The 17,765-nt window shown below is 36.3% G+C and overlaps 1 pseudogene; it reads right to left on the bottom strand.

Annotated features, from left to right (window-relative positions):
- Positions 1-645: 645 nt before the first annotated feature.
- Positions 646-1,107, bottom strand: LOC147491877 (uncharacterized; annotated as a pseudogene).
- Between the last annotated feature and the right edge of the window lie 16,658 nt (positions 1,108-17,765).

The raw sequence follows: 17,765 nt of genomic DNA, 5'->3' as shown, positions 1-17,765 counted from the left end.
CGCTCAAGAAACATATCCGACGGTCAAAAACAACTGGAATACCCGATGGTTGATGACAGCAGGCATACCTAACGGTCAATGACATCAAGAATATCCGACGGTAAAGGGCCATAGGAATATCCGTCAACAAAGATCTACTGACGACCCGTTTCGACTAATAATAACCGTCGGAACTCTATGCCGACCGAGTGTTTTCCGACGGCCTTATGGAAGTTTTGGTCTATCAGGTAATACCTTTGGTGATAGTCATTGTCAGTCGGGTAAAGTCATTTCTTTTGTAGTGTAATAAACCCACTATTGGGAAACTGATATGGGAAACTGTATTTGGGTTCAATTTAAGTGTTATGAAAAACTATTACTCTTCACGAATTTGATTATGTTCAGAACTTAGGATAGATGATGTGATTTAAAGATTAACAGTTAAAACATTCCTTTCCAGACACTGACTTAAGGACCGCCTGCGCTGGCACCGAAGACTTGCCTCAACACACTGAAGTTGTTTTGCCTTGGCTTGAAATACTATCATTATCGAAACAAAACAAGAATTTCAATATAGTCTTCAAGAACATTTCCTTTTTCACTCTTCTAAGGTTGAAACATCCTGACTTTTATACTTTCTAAATACTATACTCTCATCAGTCGTCACTAGCTCAGATTCAAGAAACTATCATTCATCAAAAACTCATTTTCATTTGTCATGATGAGATCAGATACTCTCTTGTATTCTTTGTCTGCTTCATCCATCATTTGTTGGGTTGCCTGCGAGTGAACCTGTTGTACAACAAATCAAACGTCAATTATTTCAAACAATTTGGTTTATCACTGAAAACCCCAATCAAATTTATACACAACACACACAACCTCAAACTACAAAATAATTTAACCGTCTAATCAAACAAAATTTCATCATCAACTGACATAAGGAAATACCACCTTGATTCATTTAGAGAGTCTAGAATGAGAAGTTTTGAACTCTTTAAGAATCTAAGAATGATAGAGATCAATACTTCGCTTGAGAGAATCAAATTGAGAAGAAACAAGATCTTTCAGATCTGAGATAGTTGTTGTTGTTACTGATGTTTTGTTCGATGGAGAAATGATTGGTTTGATGAAAAGAAGAGAAGATTATTTCTTCTTCTTGGATGAAGTGGTGTTGAAGAGTTTGAGATCGAAATTGAAGTTTTGAATTGGAGATATGATGTTTTTGGTTCTGGTTTTGCAACCTCTTTTATTCATCTTCGTTGTTTTTGTTTTCTCTCTTTCTCTCTCTTGTTTTTGAGAGGGATGAAAATGAAAATAAGTTTTTGATGAAAGATAGTTTCTAAATATCTTTTCTTCATCTTGGTTTTTTTAATGGTTGACAAGTAGGACTAAACTCTAATTTGTCAAATAACAGTAGGACCAAGTCCTAGAAGATTACCTTATTTCTTGTATCAAAGTCTAACTTATATATTCACGTGATGTTGCACGTGAGGAGTATTATTATCATTTCAAAAATACAAGCAGATTGACCACAATCAACTCAGTTGACTGACAGTCAACAACCAAAACTAGGACTAAACCCTAATATTCAAGCTTTTCTGGACCAAACTCTAATAAACCAACTATTGTTAGGACCAAAGTCTAAAAAACCCTTTTTATTTCTTTATATTAGTATATATTAACTTTCTTTTTTCAGGTGCTCCCATTTACAAGCACTCTTCTATGGTACTCTCTATCCTTTATTTTACATTCCATACTTTGGGGACAAAGCATGATTCTATTTGGGGGTGGTATAGAAACACGTTGTAAATGTTTAAGCACATATTAGTGATAGGGTTATATACTGAAAGCATTACTTTTGTATTAACTCTAATTCTTTATATTTTGAATGAGAATCATATGGGCAAATGTTATGCATATTATATATGTTATTAGTTATATGCATGTGTCTAATACTTTATGTTATAGATGATATGGTGTGTGGTGACACACAAAAGATCATATCATCAGTACCTTATAAAGTATAAGTAAACGTTCACAACCTAAATGGATTTGGACAAACCATTGGTACGGTTGTAGTATAATCTGGTATTAGTCTATCTTGACTATAGGATTATACTAGTACACTTTGTGTGTATTGAACAGAACCAAGTAAGGTTGTTTCTCTTTATACTGACTATATAAGAGAACAAACGCCTCTGTTATTATGGATGTTTGTCCTCTTAATCCGGATATAATAATGGGCACTTATGTGCATTGTACATTGCTTTAAATCATCAATGAATGAGATTTATTTGTGAATCAACAAACACGATGGATTGGGTAATGACATTGTATGTAAGGTGTGCTGTTGATTATAGAAGGAATTCGTGACCCGCAGGAGAAGTCGGGTTGATGATGTCCCCTTGAGGAGCTCAAAAAGATTGTCATGTAAACCCTGTAGGTGGATTTATTCTGACATGACAATAAGGTTGAGTGGTACTACTCAAGGACATAAGAAGTTGATTAATGTGGTTGTCAGTAACTTGACTTAATCAACGGACATTCGATATCTTAAACACGGGGAGATCCACAAACATATAATATGGAGCCCATAAATGCTAACACGTAATTTGGGATTAGGGCGGTAGTGCAACAATGGCCTTTAGTGGAATAAGTCATTTGTTGACGGACTTGGGCCGTGTGTTTTGGGCGAACATGGGAAGCTCAAGCCCGTCAGGAGGCCCAACCCTAATTTCTCCTCATGGTCCCTGTTGTAGCCTATGAAAAGAAACCACTTTCTCTGGCTGTTTTTTACACTTAGCTCTCAAGGTTTTTCTCAAGCAAAAACAAATCCAAAAATTCGGTTCTAAGGTTGTGAGAGAGAGAGAGAGGCCAAGAGAGAAAGAAGAGGTTGGAAGATCGTTGCCCACACAACATCCACTCTGTGCATAGGAATACAACAGAAGATCAAAAGGTTGTTGATTTCATAGCTATTGGATTCTCAGAGATATCAAGAAGCTAATCTAAAATGTAAATTTCTAACCAAACCGTGACACCCCTTATTCCGCTGTGCGTGGGTGTTTCGCAGTTTGTAGTAAATCATTTGGAGAAACCATAACGGTTCCTACAATTAGGTTGTATATTATGTATTAATTGTCGTAGAAAAAGTAGAAAAATCATAAAAGTGGTTTATACTATGCATTTAGTGATAATGGTATTGTTCCCTTCTCTATGATGATATTAGTCTAGAAATCCCACGTAATACTTGAATTAGGATTTAATTTTTGAAACTTATTAGATTAATATGTAGGTAATAGTCATTGTATCTTTTAATGAACATCTTGTATAAGCATCTTTGATTGTACTTGGAAGTATTTTTCTGAGACCTAGGTTAGATTATGTAATACATATCCTGTAAGCATCTAGCCTAAAAGTCTCAAAAGAGTGAAATATCTGAGTGATGACACAAGGGAGAAGTAAAATTAGAATAGAGAAATCACACATCCACAAATGGTATGCTTGATTACCATACCATATCCTAAGCGAGAATTTAGGCCTTCTTTAGATCGATATAGCTAAAAATTCACTCCTATATGAAATTTATCTGCTAGTCGCCCCACTGAGCCTTTTCATTAACATTTTCACAAACCACAAATCCTTTACCCAAAAAAAAAAAAAAAAAAAAACTTACCTATCTGGATAAGTCTGAGAAATAGGAAGAGTAAAGAAAAGAGAAGAGAAAAACATGTATAAACAAAAATTAGTTAGTTGCTTCAAAAAAAAAAAAAATAAGTTTTCATCCAAAGAAAGAAAATAAAACAAAAACAAAAACTCCAAAAAAAAAATAGAATAAAAGAAATCAAAAGGCCAAAATAAAAATGATGTGGAAGGAAACTAAGTGTATAAGCAAAGTAAGAACAAGGTTTTCTCTAGTTACATGTAATTGAAGACCCTATTATCTCAGACTAGTTTATTTGAATATCCATTCTGTTTCTTCTTAAACCATCACCTCAGCCCCGTATCATCTAATAAAGACCTCTAACTCAATTAGGAATAGGTTGGTGTGATAGTAAGTGGTAGATGTGTTTGATCGACCTTGACTTTCTTGGATTATAATTGAGATTGTGAGGAAACATGTGCCCACTGCACACTGGAGTTAGCATACTTTAGTGGAAAAATCAGAGTGTTATTTGTCTTAACACATTCTTTGTGAGAACCTACTTAGGCACACTACCCAAAAGTTTCATAAACGGACCTGCCATTGCATTTCATAGCATAGTTCATTGTATAGTTGTTTATTTTAAGATGATTTGATTATTATGCATGTATTAATTTAGGAATTAAATTGATGATCTTTGTTTAAATGTTAGTGAGATGTATAAATATCTGAGATAAAATTAGGGGACAATTACCTTTATTTCTTAGTCGTTGTAGTATAAATGAAGTTTGTGAGTATCTTCTCTGGAAAACTCTCACGAGACTATAACTCGTCCATTAGGGAATTCCTAGTGGTTTAAGGCATTATTGCATATGGTTAATGTAATTGCACTCTGTGAAACGAGATTAGTTAAGACCACATTTTTTGCCACTTATCTGTTTTTATTTCTCATCTTTCCTTAGGGACAAGCAAAATGTTGTTTGGGGGTGGTTGATAAGCACCCAAAAGTGTAGTTTAAACCCCTTAATAGTATTACATTTAGGCCAATTATGTTTATAATAAATAAGAGTTAGTATTGCTTACGTGTTTTTGTGTATTTAAGGTCTTGAAGCTGATTATGTGTTTAAAGATACTATTTTGCATGGAAAATGAATCAAGATGATTGCTGAGGAAGTTCTACATTTAAAGCCCAAGAATCATGAAGAAAAGCCTTTTTCAAGCCTAGTCAAAGCTGGGAAGTCAAAGTCAATTCGGATAGAAAAAGAACAGAAAAGTTAATAGAACTTCAAATGAGTGTATCTTTGGATGTGGGTAATGACATAAGAGAGAAGTAAAATCTGAGTAGAGAAATCACACATCCACTTGCTTGATTATCATACCATATCCTAAGCGCGAATTTAGGCCCTCTTTGGATCGATATAGCTAAAAATTCATACCTATAAATAATTATCCGCTAGTCGCCCCACTAAGCCTTTCATTTAGCCTATTCACAATCACAAATCCTTTACCCAAAAAAAAAACAAATCAGCCTACCTATCTAGATAAGTATGAGAAATAAGATGAAAAAGAAAAAAAAAAAAAAAAAAAAAAAAAAAAAAAAAAAAAAAAAACTTGTGTAAACAAAAATTAGTTAGTTGTTTCTTAAGAAAAAGAAAAGAAGTTTCCATCCAAAGAAATAAAATAGAAATAGAAATAGAAATAAAATAAAAACTCTAAAAAAATAGAATAAAAGGAGTAAAAAAACTAAAATAAAAAGGCTAAGGATGGAAACTAAGTGTTGAAGCAAAGTAAGAACAAGGTTTTCTCTAGTTACATATTTTGAATACCCTATTATCTCAGGCTTGTTTATTTGAATATCCATTTCCTTCCTTTTTAAATCAACACCTACGCCCCGTATCAACTAATAAAGACCTCTAGCTCAATTAGGAATAGGTTGATGTGATAGTAAGTGGTAGATGTGTTTGATCGACCTCGACTTTTTGGATTGTCATTGAGATTGCGAGAAAATGTGTGCCCACTACACACTAGAGTTAGCAAACTTGAGTGGAAAAATCAGAGTGTTATGTGTCTTGAAACATTCCTTGTGAGGACCTACTTAGGCACGCTACCCAAAAGTTTTAGAATCAGACCTGCCATTGCATTTCATAGCATAGTTCATTGTATAGTTGTTTATCTTAAGATGATTTAATTATTATGCATGTATTAATCTAGGAGTTAGATTGATGATCTTTGTTTAACTGCTAGTGAGATGTATAGATATCTGAGATAAAATTATGAGACAATTACTTTTATTATTTAGTCGTTGTAGTATAAATAAAGTTTGTGAGTCTCTTCTCTGAAAAACTCTCACGAGGCTATAACTCGTCCACTAGGGAATTCCTAGTGGTTTAAGGCCTTATTGCATATAGTCAATGCAATCGCATTTTGCGAAACGAGATTAGTTAGGATTACATTTTTTGCCACTTATCTATTTTTATATTTCATCTTTGCTTGAGGACAAGCAAAATACTGTTTGGTGGTGGTGTGATAAGCACCCAAAACTGTAGTTTAAACCACTTAATAATATTCTATTTAGGCCAATTATGTTTATAATAAATAAGAGTTAGTAATGTTTATGTGTTTCTGTGTATTTCAGGTCTTGAAGCTGTCTATGTGCTTAAAGACGCCATTTTGAATAGAAAACGAGTCAATATGATTGCTAGAATAGTTCTATGTTTAAAGCCCAAGAATCAAGAATAAAAAGCTTTTTCAAGTCCAGTCAAAGCTGGGAAGTCAAAGTTAATTCGGGTATAAAAAGAATAGAAAAGTTAATAGAACTTCAAATAGACGTATCTTTGCACTCGGACTTCAGAATTGGACCTACTTTATGTCAAAACGACTGCCTCGGAATAAACTTTCCAATTAACCTAGCCTTGCACCAATCCAAACTGTAAAAGTGGACGAAAAGGGTATGGAAGTAATTTCCAGCAGTTGTGGTCTATTTAGACTTAACCTAATGAACTTTGGGCTCACATTAAAGGCCCAAAGTCCCCCTTTTTGGCCCATGCACGAAAAATGTAACCCTAACCCTCTCCTATATAAAAAGGGTTAAGGCTAAACTTATTCCTCCTTTCCTCCCCTTAGTATCTAATTAGTTTAGTGTAATTGTAGTTTAGTTTAGGATTAAAATTAGTTTTAGTTTGTAGCCTCCATCAATTCCTAATCAATAAAAGCTTTAGTATCAATTAAATTCTTGTCTTTTATGCTATGTGTTTAGTTTATTATTTAGTTAGTATGATTCCAATGAAACAAAGCTAAACCTCAATTAGAGGGGGTTTATGAAGCCATGTGAGGATGATTAGTTATTAGTTGTTATTGTTTTCGGATTAGAATTTTAAGTCTTTTGTTGTGAGTTTCTAGAGATAGAACTCATAACAAGGGGCTAGAGATTAGAAACCTCATCAAAGAGATTTGTGAGGGTGTTAATCTCTCATGCTAGTTAGACAATGACTATCGAGATGTATGTTGTTTGCTAGGGATCAAGAAAGGCGAATCGATGACTAAACTAATAGCCAATCGAGTTGCATGGTGGAATAACTTCTCTCTAATCTCTACTCATCATTAAATCTACTATTTTAGCATAATTATCTACTATTTTCATATCATTATTACTCTCTCATTAGTTAATAGTTTGATTAGTCTAAATTCGTTACAAGTACATGCAAGTAATAGTGGTTCGAACACAACTACTCCCATATAACAACTATTTTAGAGAATATTATTATTGATTGATTAGAATGCTTTTAGCATGTTAGAACTATTGTTTTCATATCTAATTTATTTCTATTGTCAAAACACTCTTACATTATCTTGATACTCTTAAGTAGTGCATGTAACGAATGTTACTTGTGCTGTACTTCCTAACCAAATTTTACAAATTCGATTTCAAGTTTGCAATCTTGATTGGTTGTGTTTGATAATAGTAAAAACATGTTTCTATCCTAACAAAAAATTATTTATGCTAGGAATAAGAAAGCTAATTATTCTACATTTAGATCAAAGTTCTACTCTCAATTATCATGCAATAACGAGAGTCATAATTAGTTCCACTCCTAGTTGTTTATACATAATAATTTCTCTAAATTAAGCAATTCTACAATACCTATGAGAGCAATGGTTTAATTATACTGATATGGTGAAAATAACTAATTAAGATATGCTAAATTATACTATGGCAATTTAATGAAAGATCTGTGAATGAGAAGAAGAGATTATGGGGATTTGATTCCACCTTGATTAATTCTTAATATGCTAGTATAGAGTTGTTGCAATCATAATCTTTCTGTTTTCACATAAAGGTTAGGTCTTTTTAATCCCTAATTATTCATGGCAATCTCTACCAACTAATAATTAGCATTGAGGTAATTGAAACTCATTCTCATAGTGAATTAACTACCTTCCAGAGTGGAATATCTTACTACAACTATTCTATACTAACACATCAAGTCTTCATCAAAGTTTTAATCAAACCCCTCTAATTGAGGTTTAGCTATGATTCATTAGATTATCATAATTGAAAGAATAAAAATAAGACATAATAAAGAACTACTTTATTAAGAATAACTTGAATTGAATTAATGGTGGCTAGGCTAATAAAACAATTACTAGGTTTTAAAACTAAAAAAAAAACTAAATTATTATCTAATGGGGAGAATTATTAACTAAGGGGTTAGTGATAAGAGCCCAAAACTGTAGTTTTAACTCCTTAATAATACTACTTTTAGACTAATTATGCGAGTAATAAATAAGAGTTAATGCTAATTACGTACTTTTATGTATTTCAGGCATGGAACTCAATTATGTGCAGAAATGTGCCACTTTGGCGATATAAAGGAGCAAAGGGTTGGTTGCTAAGAAGTTCTGTGATAAAGGCCAATATTCAAGGGGACAAGGCCTTTATGAAGCCCAGTCAAAAGTTGAAAAGTCAACCCGGGCAGAAACAGTGCACAAGTCAGCAGAACTTCCAAAGATCATATCTTTGGACTCAGACCTCGGATTTGGGCCTACCTTACGTCAAAACGACTGGCTTGGAAAGAGATTTCCAATGGTCTAAACTTTGACCTAATCAGAGGAGCATAAGTGGACAAAAAGTATGCTGATGTCAAAGCCAGCTGAAACGGGCTCTATGGACTGAAGAAAGTGGGCTTTGGGCTCGATTTTCCGGCCCAAAACATGGCTCCTCATCCCATGCACGAAATTGTGGATCTGGTCTCCTGCTTTACATAAAACAGGACTTAGCTCTTAAGAAAGATATATTTAGATAGCTTAGAATAGAAAGTAGCCATTAGAATAGCTTGTAAATCTAGTTTTTTAATTGGAATTAGTTAATTAATTAGTTTCATTCCTTGTTTTAGATTAATTATTTGAATCATTATCCTTCATTAGATAAATAAAATAGTTTATTCTTGATCATTTTGATTTTGTCATTTACATTTGTTTAGATCTCATTTCAATTCTTAGTTGTTATTCATTCCTTAGTTGTTTAATTTCGAATTGAATTCTTGAGTAGTTAAAATTAGTAAAGTTCAAATCTTTATATTATGTCTAGTTTTAATTCAATTGGAAATGATAGTTTGATGAAGCCTTGATGAAAACTTGATTGTGTAGTACAGAATCGTTGTAAAAATCTATTCCACTCTAGAAGTTAAGGTCGTTGATTCGCCATAAGAATGGGTGGACGACCTCACATGCTAGTTATGAATTGGTAGAAATGCCATGTATAATTAGGGATTAGAATGACCAATTCTTATCGTAAGAACGTAAGAATTGGTTTATAACAAATATATGCTAGTTTATTAAGTTGGATTTAAGGTGGAATCAAATTCTCCTAATTCTTTATCTAGATTCAACTCTTAGCATTCTGTCATTTCGTTATTCGTATCGTGTTATTTGAATTCACATCGTAGTATAAATTCCCTTGTAAATCTCTCATTGACTTTGGATAGACCATCAATTATAGAAAACTTGAATGCTAAAGGACTAGGAGTGGAACGAATCTTCTATTCCAATTCTATGTTTATAGATTCGAGAGTAGAAAACAAATATCTTTGATAAGTCTAGTATAAGCAACAGTTTATAGTTTTACTTTCATTTAGAGTTCATCGCTTTATTCATTAGTAAAACTATCTTTTTTACGGATTATCAAATGGCGCCGCTGCCATCTTAGTAATCTTTAGTATTGTTTTCTTTAGAATTGATAGTTTTTCAAAGTCCCATAACCCACCCACTCTTGTTTGATTCTCACTGTGGTTGTCCGTTTCAGCACTGAAATTTTCCTCGGAAAATTACTCGAGAGCGACCAGCATACTGGGCAAGCCAAATTGAGCGCACCACCCTGCTTCCCTCACTGAATTCCACTTCAAGCCCGAAGCGACCTGCGCCCTTACACACGCCTGAATTCCACTTCAAGCCTGGAAGCGACTCCTCTCCTCCCAAGGCTAACTTGGAGCACGACCTACGCCCACACGCCTGGAACTCCAACTTGACCTGAGCTCGACCTGCACCCAGCCTAGGCCTATTCTGAGTGCGACCGCGCCCTTTGCTGAAACTGCCAGATTTCCACAGGTTTGATTCAAACTTCTATTTCTTCAAGATTTTCAGTGTTCTAACTTGTTATATACACTGAGCACGCGTAAACAAGACGTTATTCATCAGCGAAGCAAGGAGGCTTTCAAGTACTCTTTTCTTCAACACCTCGCATCTTCTGTTAGAGGTTCATACTAGCATATCAGGATTGTTTGGAGTGTTGTTGTGTTTCATTAAGATTGGTCTTAGCCTTGCATGAGATTAAGGTCAGGCCGAAGAAAAACGCCTAACGTAATTAACAAACAACGGCAACAAACACGCCTTTCTAGTATACCATCGACTACACCTCTAACTAATATACCACACACACCACCTGAAGCAATGGTTGAAGAAAGAGAGTCTCCTCTCTCTGACTTTTACAAAGCCTTGAATGATAGCCCTAAATTTTGCATCATTCTATCAGACCCAGTGGGGGATTTCTGAATTCCCCCAAATATATTTAATGTGTTACCCGTTTTTCATGGGTTAGACCATGAAAAGCCTTATCAGCACATGCGTAGGATTGACCAAGTCCTTACGACATTTCACCATCCTACGGTTGGTCTTTGAACAAATTAAACTAAGGGTATTTCCCTTCACTTTAGTCGATAAAGGCGTGTCTTGGTTAACTCGCCCAAAGCCAAATTCTCTGTGGACTCGAGGGCTAAACTTGTTCAACTATTCATGGAACATTTTTACCCACCAGTGAAGACAGATGAAATGCTTTCCAAGATTCATTTCTTTCGACAGAATCCTCATGAATCATTTTCAAAGGCTTGGAATCGTTACATCATAACCTCGCAAAAGACACATTAGTTCGTGCCTTTTTCAAGGGACTTCTACACCACCATAAAGAAGTCATTGACATAATAAAATGGGGGTAGTTTCTTAAGTAAAGGAGCCTCAGAGGCTTATAAATTTTTAGAAGATCAGACTAAGCATAATAATAACTGGGGGGTAGTGACGATATCTCCCGCAACGCTAGTTCTTCTACAACAGTAAAGGCCGCCGGTATGTTTGAGATGAAACCAGATCCGGAACTGAAAAATTTAATTGAATTTCTAACTAAAAAGGTAGAGGCTATTTCTGTTCAACAAATGTCGATCCCCATCATGAATGTCAACTCCAATCCATGTAATTTCTGTTTGAGTCCAGAGCATCCTGACTCCTATTGTCCTTTCGCCTATGAACAATAACAATCACAACAAGATAACGTTTGTTCCATTAATAGCGAACCTAACGCAGCTTGGTGACAAAACCCCAACTTCAGTTGGCAAAATAATCAACAACCTCCAAGGTTGTTTAACCCAAATGTTAGGCCAACAAACAATTACAACCAAGGTCCACCAAGGCAAGGACAAGGTCAAGGTAATTATAATTACAACAAACCAAGCTCAACCACGACAAGGACAAGGTTAGGGTAATTATAATAATTATAACAATAATAATTATAATACTAATAGAGGTATCGTTCCGATAAATAATAACTACCAAAATTCACCCATTAGTAATCAACGTGACATAGTTCCGGTCACACAACCAGTAGCAAATACTACTCCACAATCGGATCGTTTTGATACCTTTATGCAATCTCAACAATAGATTTTATAAGCCATCCAACTTTCCTTACAGCAATTAGCTCAAGAGAAAGTATAACCCAAAGGTGTGTTTCCAGGACAAGCGATACCTAATCCGAAAACACCAAACATAGCCTTTGAGGTAAATGGTAATACTAGTACAGAAAATGAAAACGTAAGTGAGCTAAATGCCATCTCCACTCTCCGTTCTGGGAGAGTGGTTGATAACAAAGTAACTATGTCTATAGTTACCCCACCAGTTGTCCCTACACCGCAGATTGTACTAGATACCGTAATAGAAATTGAAGAGCCTGCCCCTGTAGAGGTACCAGTTAAACCACAACCTAAGAAACAAAAAGTCAAGGGTAAACATCCTATTGATCATTACGCTAAATATAGAGAGAAACCACCATTTCCCCAAAGATTAGCAATGTTAACTAAGGATACGAATTTCGATGAGATTAGGGAAGGTTTCAAAAATCTAACGATAAACCTTCCTTTTCTTGAAGCGATAAAAAAATTACCTCACCATGCTAAGTTTCTTAAAGAGTTGTGCACTACTAGGCGTAAGACAAAGATTCCTAAAGACACCTTTTTAACGGAACAGTTTCCAACTTTAACATAACACAATAGAATAGTTAAGTACAAGGACCCTGGTCGTCCTACTATACAATTCACCTTAGGGGATACTCACACGACCACTGCCTTATTAGACCTCGGGGCAAGTGTTAATTTACTCCCTTATTATGTATATAAACAAATAGGTCTACATGAAATACAACCTACAACAATGACGTTGCAACTAGCTGATAGGTCTATCAAGTATCCTAAGGGTGTAGTGGAAAACGTGCTGGTTAAGGTTCAGGATTTCTACTATCCTGCGGATTTTGTTATCCTCGATACAGAAGTCGCTAATGATTCTGTTCCAATCATTTTAGGACGCCCTTTCTTGGCAACTGCCAACGCACTTATAAACTGTCGCGATGGTTCGATGTCCTTGTCTTTTGGCCATCTTTCTATTGCGGTTAACATTTTTAAGACGATCAAACAGTTGCCTTATACAAATATTGATGGAGAGGTTAGCATGATCAAGAGCTTAGCTCATGATTATTTCAAAACCACGTTTCCGAATGACCAGATGCACAAATTTCTTTCCTTTGGAAGTTACAACTTCAACAAATACTCCTTGGACGTAGAGGAAATTGAGGAAGATTTTCTTCAACTCTTTTGCAACTCTTCCCTGCCACCTCGCGAGTCCCACCCTACCAACATCCCTTTATCCCTTGACGCTATGACGGATGATGAATTTTTCACCCTCTATCCCAGTGATTCTTTTGACCCACCTATTGAGGAATGTCTGGCATATCTCAAGGCTTCTAATGATCTAGACCTGAGAGCTCTAGCTGACACTCATTCATCTTTCCTCACTAATATTCCTCACCTTCCACCCTTTCAAAGGAACCTAGAGTTTGTGCTTAACCCTTTTGTTTCTTCTGTACTTAATGATTTTCTAAATCCTCTTAATACAGAAATAATTCCCAAGGGAAAGGCACTTGACACCTTCATTTTCAGAATTGAGATAGTACCCACCTACACCATGAGTGAGTTTTGTGCCAAACCTACATTCTCATTTCTTCCATTCCTTACATCTAAAATTCATCCATACCCACCATATCTTCCACAAACATCCATTTTCTCACGATCATTCACTTGAAAACCCTCTCATTCAAAGGTGAAAAAGAAGATGCATGTGTAGTTACATTCTAGATCCATCAGACTTCGCTTTCATTTTAATAAGTTGCGTCGTAAAGAATCTTGGTGCTTGATTCTGTTTGGGGGTGCATTTCATGGTAATTATTTATGGAAAGACCACAACTCTTTAGGTTGTTAATATATGGAAAACTGCATGATATATATATTAATATATCCAATTAATTGTTAAAGGTCTAGGGAATCTGACTTTAAAAGACCCATTGTTAAAACAAATTTTCTAAACTCTGTTGTCTAAAATTTGTTTGGGATGGGGTGTTCGGGTTTCTTTCATTGATGGTCAAACTTTCCATTTATGTTGTTTAGACCGGTTAATCGTATTTCGATTCGGGTTGACATTTTCTATTAAGTTAGATTTCATTCGTTTGCATAACTTCTGTCATGCATGCACTTTGAGGCATTTTCCATCTTCTTATATGTCACCCATGGTCGGAATAGAGTGTTTTATGGATCATTAGATTGGAAATTCTCTCCTGATCATTTCCATATTTCATTCGCATAAATCGGACCGGTAACGAAACGAGAATTTTAGTTTGAAGTTGCGCTAAAAATCGAAAAAGAAAATCGAAAAATCATTTTGGGCTTGGGCCCAACGCACGCGCGTGCGTCTCCTTCCTCCAAAACAAATAGAATCGCGATTTCTTTCCAATTCCGCCATTACTAAATTCAAAAACCTAACCAAAAATAAAAATAAAAATAAACCTCAATACACCCACGCCCACAATACAATTCCAACTTCAAATCTTCTCCAAAACACTCCTCCACCAATCCCAAAAATTTCCACCACCGAAAAACACCCAAAACTCAAAGAAACTCAAACTGCCGCACCACCCCCGCGCCACCACTACTGTTTTGTTAGTAAGGGAGTCTCAAACTCCATTCCCACAGCCCTTTTAAACCCCAAATCGTTCTAGAATATCAATTGCTCAAAGATGAAGGTTGTTGCCGGAACAAGCGTTTACGACCGACCGTTTCGCACCATTTTACGGTGACGAGATGATTAGAAAGGGTTGGAATCGGTTGTGGTACTCGACAGATGATTTCTACCACTCTAATTTGATCGAATAGTTCTATAAGAAGAGCGAGTTGGACGATCAAAAAAAATTCATGAAAGTGGCTGGGGCTAGTAGAGAATTATCGAGAGAGAAGTTGGCTGAAATTTTAGGCATTACGCCTGGACGCAACCTAGAAGCCACCGTGCTAGAATCCCAGTATACTAGAGTTCCTACATTGATGAACGACACCCTCATGGAAGGTCAATATAATACGATTTCTCATTGTGCTCGACAGTCATCTCTGCGAACCAACCAACTGGTTGTAACTCAGTGGATTGGTAAGAACGTCATTGGGAGGGAGAAAGTGAGCGACATCGGGTTCACATGTCTGCACGTTCTCTGGATATTGCAAGAGAAGAGGTATGAATTCTGTATCCTCGAGTTTTTGCTAAATATGATTAGAGGAGTTGGGAAGAGTATCGCACCATTTCCTGTTTTAATTATGAAGATAATGTTGTCTTGAGGGAATAAACCAAAAAGTGAGTGGAGGATGTTGAAATTGCATGCAAATGAAATCAGTTATAAAGAGTGTATCCAAAAGACTTGGATGTTGCCAGAGGATAGGGTGGTGGATTCGGATGAGGAAATGGAGGACATGACATGTTTGGATGAAGATGCCTTGGAGAGGTGTATGTCTGATTCTGAACGTATGTCATTGTTGCACACTAGCGTGCGTTGCATTTACGCTATTTGTGAAGATATACGAGATAGGCAAATTATAGTTTGAAATAAACAAACGAACCTTCAGACGAGTTTAGAAGTGCTCGAAAAGGGTCAGGAAGATATCTTGTGTAACATGGAGACTATCCACCAGCGTCACTAGGCCCAGTATATAATAATAAAGGCTGATATGGAAGCACAGCGCTTGTTCTGAGTAGAGATTCTACGACGTATGCCACCCTTGGAGGGTTCTGTTTCAAATGAGTCTGAGCGGCATGAGTGTCGTCGCCAAAGAACTTATGGCTCGGGTCCTTCTTCATCCCAGGCCCAATCTCCATCTCAGGATCCATCTTCATCACGTGGCTAGGTTTTCTAAAAATATGTGGTTTCGATGTTATTTAGTTGTTTTTATTGTTTTTCTTAGTCCAGATATTAAGTTGTTTAAATTCAGTAGTTAAATTTAAATTCAGTAGTTAATTGTATTTGAATTTCAATTTTAATATACTTTGGTTCTTTTCAAAGTGTGCATTGTTTATCGTTAATTCCACCTTCCCGAATTGTTTAGGGGTGGTATTATTTATTCTAGCATGATTTGTTATAGGATCCTCCATTTTAGTAGTTGTGTTGGAGTAAGGGGTGAGAATATTGCCGATATGGGCATCACTATGAATAGATATTGTGATAGGATGAAATCTCAATGAATTAGGCAGTATCTAACCTAAATTCAACCTAAAAGATATTAGGTTTATTTTGGGATAGAGAATATGGGTTATTTCCATTTTCGGTTTTGGAAATTTTATTATTTCCGGCAATTGCCTTAAAACTTTTTGGTAACTTCGATTCGTTTTAGAAACTTAAATCGTATAAAAACTGCATTCGTTCTACACTCACAACCCCAACTACATCTCACATTCATCTCTCACGTTTCATTCCCACTTTACCTTATTTTTCCTTCGCACTTCGGCCTAACAGCTCCCCGAGCGCACCTGCACCCTCAGCACTGTTAGAGAAATTCTACCCTGAGCGCGACCTGCGCCCTCTACAGCCCAAACCTGAGTGCCACCTGCGCCCAAAACACTGGAATTCCAATTTTAATCCGTAGCGCACCCCGCGCCCATCCCAAGCTAAAAGTGAGTGCACCCTACGCCCAAGTGCCTGGAACTCGAAATTCAACAGAGCACAACCCGCGCCCATCCCAGGCATACCTTGAGTGCACCTTGCGCCCTAACCCCTATGGGCACCAAAAAATTCCAGTTTTCCGAGGATTGTTCTAGGATCCTTCACAGCTATTCCAGCAAGTTTATTGGGGATGACTTTCCCTCGTATCATACCGGAACAGTCTTTTGAAGACTTATTCCAAAGTGACACCTATGGTGCGTGGTTTCGCGAAGTGATCATTCTAGCAGGATGGGAGCCACTATTAGTAAGTCCTGATGAACTTTATTCTCCCGCACTTACATTTTATTTTTATGATAATTGTAAGTTCTTTGATAGACCATATGGAGAACAAGTGTTCTCCATCACCATCGGGGATGAACCAATGGAAATTTCTAGGTTCTTGATAGCCTTTGTGCTTGGACTTGCTATGCCGGCCGAAATACAAGACTCATTGGCCTATTTGGTAGATAATATGTACATGTATAAATATGATGATTTGCATGAGCATTACGGGGCAGGAATCTTTAGGATAGAGGACCAAGGGGATTATAACGTCGCCCTTGGTAGCCTGTCTATGAACGTGGGCACTGTTATGTTTTGGATTATGTTAAACATTAGAGGGGAATGGCGTTATTCTTCTGTGAATGATGAAACTTGTGATATTTTCCTTGCTTTAGCTGGGGGATGTACACTCTATGATATTTCCCAGACCTTAATGTCTAGTTTAGACCGAGCCCATGCCAAGAGGCATGAAGTACTTTCTTATGCCTGTTTTAATTTGTCGTATAATGCTATGTTTCTTTCCTATTTTTTGTGCCCGGTTCACGGATTGGGTTGGGGTTGACATTGTGAGACCCACCAATTGTATTATACAATTGTTCCGTGCAATGACTTAGCAAGGGTGGAGGATACAACCTCATCAGGTTGCGCCTTACACCCCATCCGACCAAGTGGCGCTTGACAGGTTAGCTATAGTAGACGATAAGTGGCGTGAAGCCTAGCAAATCACCATGGCATGGCAGGATGCGAAGGAACCTCATTTCTTCATTAAGGATGAGGAGGAAAATGTTTAAACGAGAGTGCAGGTAAGTATTAGTTTCAGTTAGTGTCTGCTTATGTCCCAAGCAAATTTGTTTCTCATTAACCCCATTACGGGTAGAACTCTTATAGAGTTGCGTCAGTTTTCTTTTCTATATTAGTATGTTATAACCTTGTTTTGCAGATGTTTTGAAATTTCACGCATTTTAATGGTATTTTCCTATCCTCTTTATTTAAAATACTTTGAAGACAAAGCATGCTTCTTGTTTGGTGGGGGCATAG

The sequence above is a fragment of the Coptis chinensis genome, chromosome 6 (genome assembly GCF_015680905.1).
Source record: "Coptis chinensis isolate HL-2020 chromosome 6, ASM1568090v1, whole genome shotgun sequence".
NCBI classification, from domain to species: Eukaryota; Viridiplantae; Streptophyta; class Magnoliopsida; order Ranunculales; family Ranunculaceae; genus Coptis; species Coptis chinensis.
This window is presented reverse-complemented; position numbering and strand designations above follow the sequence as displayed.